The 7,456-nt window shown below is 35.4% G+C and overlaps 1 pseudogene; it reads right to left on the minus strand.

Annotated features, from left to right (window-relative positions):
• Positions 1-5,644: 5,644 nt before the first annotated feature.
• Positions 5,645-7,456, minus strand: part of LOC102856209 — a 12,526-nt pseudogene continuing 10,714 nt past the window's right edge.

Genomic DNA, 7,456 nt, shown 5'->3' on the forward strand with positions numbered 1-7,456 from the left:
ACAATACTGGAAATAACAGAAATACATGAAAATACAATCTAAAATATTAAGACTAAAAATGCAGAAGTGTCCCACATGTTGGAGGGATTAAAAAAGTAGAACAGAAGAGATGGAGCAGAGTCAGTTAACTGGAAGACAAGAACCGTAATGGAAGCATACTAGAATACAAATCAGAGATGAGACATAAAGAAAATTAAGAAAATCTTAGAATCATGTGAGATGACATCAAAAGAAATAATATATAAATGGGGCAGGGAGATCACTGAAAAAATTGTGGAAGAGATACTAGAAGAAAACTTTCCAGGTATTATGAAGAATGAGGAAATCCATGTTCAAGAAACTCAATGAACACTGAATAGACTAGACCCCAAAAGAAAAACATCGAGACATATCATAGTCAAATTCTCCAAAATAAAAGCTAAGGATAGAATACTTAAAGCACCATGAGAAAAACAAAGAGCCATGTACAAAGGAAAAGCAATTAGATTTAGTTCTAATTTTTTAAGCAGAAACCATGTGAGCAAGAAGACAATGCATATATAGAAAGTTGAAAGAAAACAATTGCCACCCGAGGATATGTACTGAACAAAATTACCCATCAAATATGAAGGAGAAATTACATCCTTTGCAGAGAAGAAGAAACTTAAGGAATTTGTGAAAACAAGACCAAATCTCCAAGAAATTTTAAGGGAAGTCCTTAATACAGAGACAAAAAAGGAAAATGGATGGACCATTGTAACCAGAAACAACAGAAAAAGAAACAGCAAAATGGCAATAATAAAATCTGGACTATCAATAATCACACTTAATGTGAATGGACTAAATACACCAATCAAGAGCAAAAAGAGTAGTAGGATGGATAAAAAAACAAAGCCCATCAATATGTTGTCTACAAGAAACACATCTAATAAACACAGAGAAAGACTCAAAATCAAAGGCTGGGAAAAAATATACCATGCAAATTGTAGCCACCAAAAAAGCAGAAGAATCAATTCTAATCTTGATAAAATGGACTTCAGAATGAAAACCACCAGAAAGACAAGGAGGCCGAGTTGGAAGAGGGGGGAAGGAAATGGGAAGGATCAAAGTGAAAAGACAGGGTAATGATGAGCAAGGTTCAGTGGTGATTAATTTTATAAAACATAATGCATGAGAATGATTGTATCAAATACAATGTGAATGAAGAATAGTGTGAAACACAATATATACAAACTTTGTAAGCAACCCAATTTTTTTTTTTAAAAAAAAAAGGACAAAGAAGAGCACTGTGATTAAAGGCACAATAGATTAAGAAGATATATCTATGATCTATATCTATACACCAAATAATAAAACAACTGTTAAGAGAATTGAAGAAAGAAATAGCACCACAATGGTGGTAGGAAACTTTAACACACTACTATCTCCAAAGGATAGGTCAACTCAAAAGAAACTTAACAAAGATGCAGAAGATCTTAACTACTGATTCAGCCAACTTGACCTTGTGGATGTATTCTGAATACTGCACCTAACTAAAACTCACATCATTTTCTTCTTCTCAAGTGCACATAGTACATTAACCAGATTTTATCATATATTAGATCACAAACAAAGCAAGCCTCAACAAATTAAAAAACATTGAAATATCTTCTCAGACCACAATATCATAAAACTAGAAATTACCCACAGGAGGATAAAGCTCACAAAACCACCAATGTGGAAGCTAAATAACACACTGCTAGAACACAATTAGGTTATACAATAAATAACGAATGTAATAAAAAATTCCTTGAAACAAATGATACTACAATTTCTAAAACCACTGGGATGCAGTTAAGGCAGTTCTCAGGGGGTAGTTCCTAGCAATAGGCAAACACATTAAAAAACAAAGAGAGAAGCAAAAGTAATGATCTAACGCAATAGCTTCATCAAATAGAAAAGAGCAACAATCTAATACAAGAGCCTTTAGAAGAAAGGAAATTATAAGAACAAGAGCTAAAATCAATGAGATAGAAAATTTAAAAAAAATTTGAAAAAATGCACAAAAGCAAGAGCTGATTATTCAAAAGGGTCAATAAAACTGACAAACCATTAGAAAGCAAAAGAAAAAGGAGAAGACACTATTAACTCTATTAAGGAATATTACAGGTGGCACACAAGAGTTGTTGTTATTGTTGTTGATGATGATAATGATGTTATGTGCCATCGAGTAGCTTTTGACTCATAGCAACCCTATGTACAGCAGCTCTAAACTCTGCTCTGTCTTGTGCCAATCACACTCTCTCTGATACACCCATCCCAATTACCCCAGTCACTGAATCAATGCACCTCATAGAGGGCCTTTCCCTCCTGCACTGTCCCTCCACCCTTGCAAATAAGTTTTTTAAGAGACATAAACTCAGGTTATATACATGGATCTCAACTGATGATATAAATAAGAATCAGATCGATTACATCTGCGGAAAGAACTGCTGGAGAAGCTCAATAACAGCTGTGAAAACTAGGCCAGGAGCTGATTGTGGAACAGACCACCAACTACTCATATATAAGTTCAAGCTGAAACTGAGGAAAATTAAACCAAATCCATGGGGACCAAAATATGACTTTAAGTCTATCCCACCCAAATTTCAGAACTATCTCTGGAACAGGTTTGAGGCACACAACAGTACCAGAGGAAATTATATCTATAATATCAGAATATTATGAAAAGCTATATTATGATAAATTTGAAATCCTAGAGGAAATGAACAAATTCCTTGAAACTCATGCCCTACTTAGATTGACAAGGACAAATGTAGAACACTTGAACAGATCCATTGCAAAAGAACAAATCGGGCAGAACATAAAAAGACTGTTTCACAGAAAAAAGAAAAAAACAAGTCCTGTACCAGATGGTTTCATGGCTGAATTCTATCAAACATTCAGAGAAGATCTATCACCAATTATATTCAAATTATTTACAAAAATAGAAAAAAGAAGGAACCCTCCCACAGACATACTGTGAAGCAAGTATAACCCTAATACCAAAAACAGGCAAAGAAATTACCAACAAAGAAAACTATAGACTAATATCTCTCGTGAACATAAATGCAAAAAAAAAACCTTAACAAAATTCTAGCCAATAGAATCAAAAGCACATCAAAAAACTAATTTATCATGACCAAGTGTGGTATTCATAAGAGATGTGGAATGATGGTCCAACATAAAAACAATCAACGTAATTCACCACATTTACAAAGCAAATAACAAGAGCCATATGGTCCTAGCAATTGATGCAGGAAAGACATTTGACAAAATCCAACACCCCTTCCTGATAAAGACACTCAACAAAATTGGAATAAAATGGAATTTTCTCAATATAGTGAAAAGTATATATGTAAAACCAAGAGCCAATGCCATTCTCAATAGAGGAAAACTAAAAGCATTTTCCTTGCAAAAAGGGACCAGACAAGGACGTCCACTGTCACCACTTCTATTCAATATTGTTTTAGAAATATTTTCTAGGGCAGTACAACAACAGAAGGAAATAAAAGGCATCCAGATCATCAAATAGATGGTTTAAAATGTCCCTTTAAGTAGATGATAAGATAGTGTACATAGAATACCCCTAGGACTCAACAAAAAGACTTAAATCTAGTGGACCAATTTAGTAGGGTGGCAGTATACAAGCTCAGTATCCAAAAATCAGTGGGATTCCTCCACAGTAATAAAGAGAACTCTAAGACTAAAACCAAGAAAGCAATGCCATTTACAATAGGCAACCACAAATTGAGATACTTGAGAGTGAACCTAACTAAAGACATAAAAGACCAATACAAACAAAACTACAGAACATTTCTGTGAGGCACAATAAAAGACCTAAAGAAATGGGGAAATGTGCCCTGTTCATGGATAGGAAGACTCAGTATTGTGAAAATGCCAATCCTACCAAAAGCAATCTGCATGTTCAACACAATCCCAAACCAGATATCAAACTCATTTTTCAAGGAGATCAAAAAGGAAATTTTCAAGTTTATTTGGAGCAAAAAAGAGATTCCAAACAAGCAAAACACTTCTGAGAAACAAAAATAAAGTAGGAAGGTATAGAACTCCCTGACCTCAAAACCTACTACACAGCAGTAGTAACCAAAACATCATTGTGCTGGTGCAAAGACAGGCACATAGGCCAATGGAACAGGATCAAGAATCCAGAAATGAACCTCTCTATCTATAGTCAAATGATATATGGTCAAAGGCACCAATTCTTCTTCAATCATCCTTATTCACTGTCCAGTTGTGAGATGCATAGCAAAAGATTAAAAGACCAAGGCCTGAATCAGATGTGCCTTAGTTTTCAAACTTACATCTTTGCTCCTCAATAATTTAGAGAGATCCCAGAGAGCAAATGTTCCCACTGTAATACTTCTCTTGATCTCTTAACTGCTGGTACCACGAATGTTGATTCTGAGTTCAAGTAAAATGAAATAATTGACAATTTCAATCTTTCTTCCCTCTCCCTCTATCACGATATTGCCTTATCAGTCCAGTGGTGAGGATTTTTGTCTTCTTGATTCTCTGATGTAATCCGTATTGAGGATTGTAGTCTTTGATCTTTTGCAGCCAGCACTCAAGTCCTCCCCACTCTCTACAAGAAAAGTTATGTCATCCACATAAAACAGGCTGTTGATGAGTCTTCCTCATCATGATGCCTCATTCTTCTTCACAGAGTGCTTAGCATAGAGATTGAATAGGTATGAAGAAAGGATAAAATGCTGACATACACCTTTCTTAATTTTAAATCATATAGTGTTCCCTTGCTTTGTTTAGACAACAGCTTCTTGATCTAGCTATAGGTTTCATATGAACATATTTAAAGGTTCTAGGATTCCTGTTTTTGTCAGTATTAGCAATGGCTTGTTGTGATCCACACAATCAAGTGTCTTTTTGGCGTCAATAAAACATGAATAAATCTTCCTCTGATATTCTTTGTTTTCAGTCAGGATCCATCTGACATCTGCAGTATCACAATTGCCACAGCCTCTTCGTCAATGTGTTCTTCTAGCAATTTTTGGATGATCTTCAGCAATATTTTGCTTGCATATAACCTTGTTTGATAATTTCCACATTCTGTTGGGTAATCTTTCTTGGGAATGAGGACAAACATGAAGCTCTTCCAGTCAGTCAGCCAGAGAGCTGTCTTCTACATTTCCTGGCACGGACTGGTGAGCATGTCTAGGGGTGGGATCACAGGGGATGTGGAAGAGTGATAGGAGGAGACTCAGCTTGGCTGGCTTCCTTGGTGCTGGTGTCCCCAGGCTCAAGGACCCAAGGCATCTCAGCTTGGGTCAAATGTGGAGGGAAACGTGGAGCCAGACATTTAGCAACTATATTTAATATAACATTGTTGATAATGATGAAGAAGTCCAGAAATCATTCTTTGCCACAGTAGAATCATGTTTTCTTAATTGCTATCACATTGCCTCATGAGACAACCTTATGGACAGTGGGACAAGGTGTTACCTGGGTTTGTACTGTCTTCTTGATCATTATTTTATTGGATTGTTACAGATATTATTAATTTTGCTTCAACCCAGGGCCCTCATTTTTCACTACTATATCAGACAATACTCTGGCACAATCTATAGGACTCACTGGTTAATTTTCATAAGTAGATTGTCAGATCTTCTTAATTTCTCTTAGTCCGGAAATTGTGCTGATATCTGTCCACCATGAGTGACTCCTCTGGTATTTGAAATACTGGCAGCATCCTGCTTCCTGGAACATAATAGACAAGTCAACAAGAATCAGACAAATTGCTGTATGAGTAGTAGAGAACCCTGTTGTAAACATGTAAACATAGTTCCATGTTTGGAACAAGTGTTAAATTAATGAATTCAATTATAGTAATGATTCCGTCTACTCCTTAATCAATTGAACTAAAAGTACCACTAGTAGCCTCTCTCAGCAATGTTTTCTATCTAGAATTTTCATTTATAAGGGACTTTTCTGATATATTTGAGATTAATCCATCTCTCTGAATCCATTGCTCAACTCTATAGCATTCAAAGCAAAACTTTTCTAAATTCATTAATCACAAATCACTATAATTTGCTGTGATGGAAGTGCTACTTTATCAATGCAGATGAAATAGTTCAGATAAGAAGCAAGTAAATATGCTTCTCTGGTTTTATCTGCTTCCTTAATGATCATTTTACCAAGAGCACAAAGATCCAAAACAGAGGCAAAGGTTACTGACCTCTTATCGGAGGTTATGCTTTTTAAAAGTTTTGTTTATATTCCTACTGTCATATTTCTCAATGCAGTGCCTGAATTTTTATTGAAAATCTAAAAATCAGTTCCATTATCCCATAATGTGATTCTGATTCTCTCATCAGCCTGAATGTTGAAAAGTAGAGAAACTTTCTTAGTGAAGTCTCCATGGATTCTTTTGATTAAACTTTTCCTTCCTTCCTTTCTGGCTCTTTTCACTTCTTCTTGATCTTTTGGAGCAAGGCCTTTATGAAAAAATTCTGTGCTGAAGTGAAAGTTGAACAATTGCTCAAAATTTGGGTAAAAGGAAAGACAAAGGAGAAGAAAGAAGGAAAGAAAAAGGAAGGAAGTGATGCTGGAAAGCCAGGAGGCTAATCAGAAGGAAGAAGGAAGACAAAGCAAAGGAAAGAAAAGGTAGAAAGGGGTTGGGGGCGAGAGAAGGATGAGAAAAATTGCCAGATTGCTCAAGTGAATTTTGATTTGAATTTTTTTTATCTGAAAAATGTAAATGACTTTTGGATTTGGTATATTCGTACTTGACAATTATACTTTACTGAAAGGTGATCTGTGCAAATGTTTTGGGTTTAAGATTATAAGAGAACATAACCACATACTTTGGAAAATTCTGGGTGCAGCTTTCTATATGTCTTCTAAATTGAACAAGTCCTCGTCATCTTTAAAGTAGTATTCAGAGTCCCAAAATAACGTGTGATTATCTTTGTTTGCTAAGAGCTCAGTGTCTTACCACAGCTAGTGGATAAAAATTGAGCCAAATGATTCTCTTCTCATTGCCTGGATAAAGTTAAATAAAACTCCTCAGTCTAGAGTGAAGAAAATATTACTACTTAAACTTCTGTTTCCAAATTGTTGTTGTTGTTAAGTGCCATTTCCAAAGTCCTGTTTCCAAATAGACTCTTCTAATAGTTCTTTAATTATCAATTTTCAGTTCTCTTGAGAGGAAAATACTGCATGATCCATTAAGTATGAGAATCTTGAGTTTTAGCAAACTGAAACTAAATCCTGTGACACTTCAAGCTATGTTTGTCAACTCTCTTTTAGCGAAGAATGTCCAAGGACTAAGGTTCTACAGAATACATTTTAAGACACGTGAATGGGACTGTCCTTGGGATTGGGGAGAGACTGAGTAAGATGGGTTCAATAATGTATACTGCACTGAAACAGAGGAGGGAGAGAACCGTTTAAAAGAGAGATATAACTGGGTATTTCT

Source organism: Elephantulus edwardii, unplaced genomic scaffold (genome assembly GCF_000299155.1).
Source record: "Elephantulus edwardii isolate Elephantulus edwardi_28Jun2011 unplaced genomic scaffold, EleEdw1.0 scaffold00108, whole genome shotgun sequence".
NCBI lineage: Eukaryota > Metazoa > Chordata > Mammalia > Macroscelidea > Macroscelididae > Elephantulus > Elephantulus edwardii.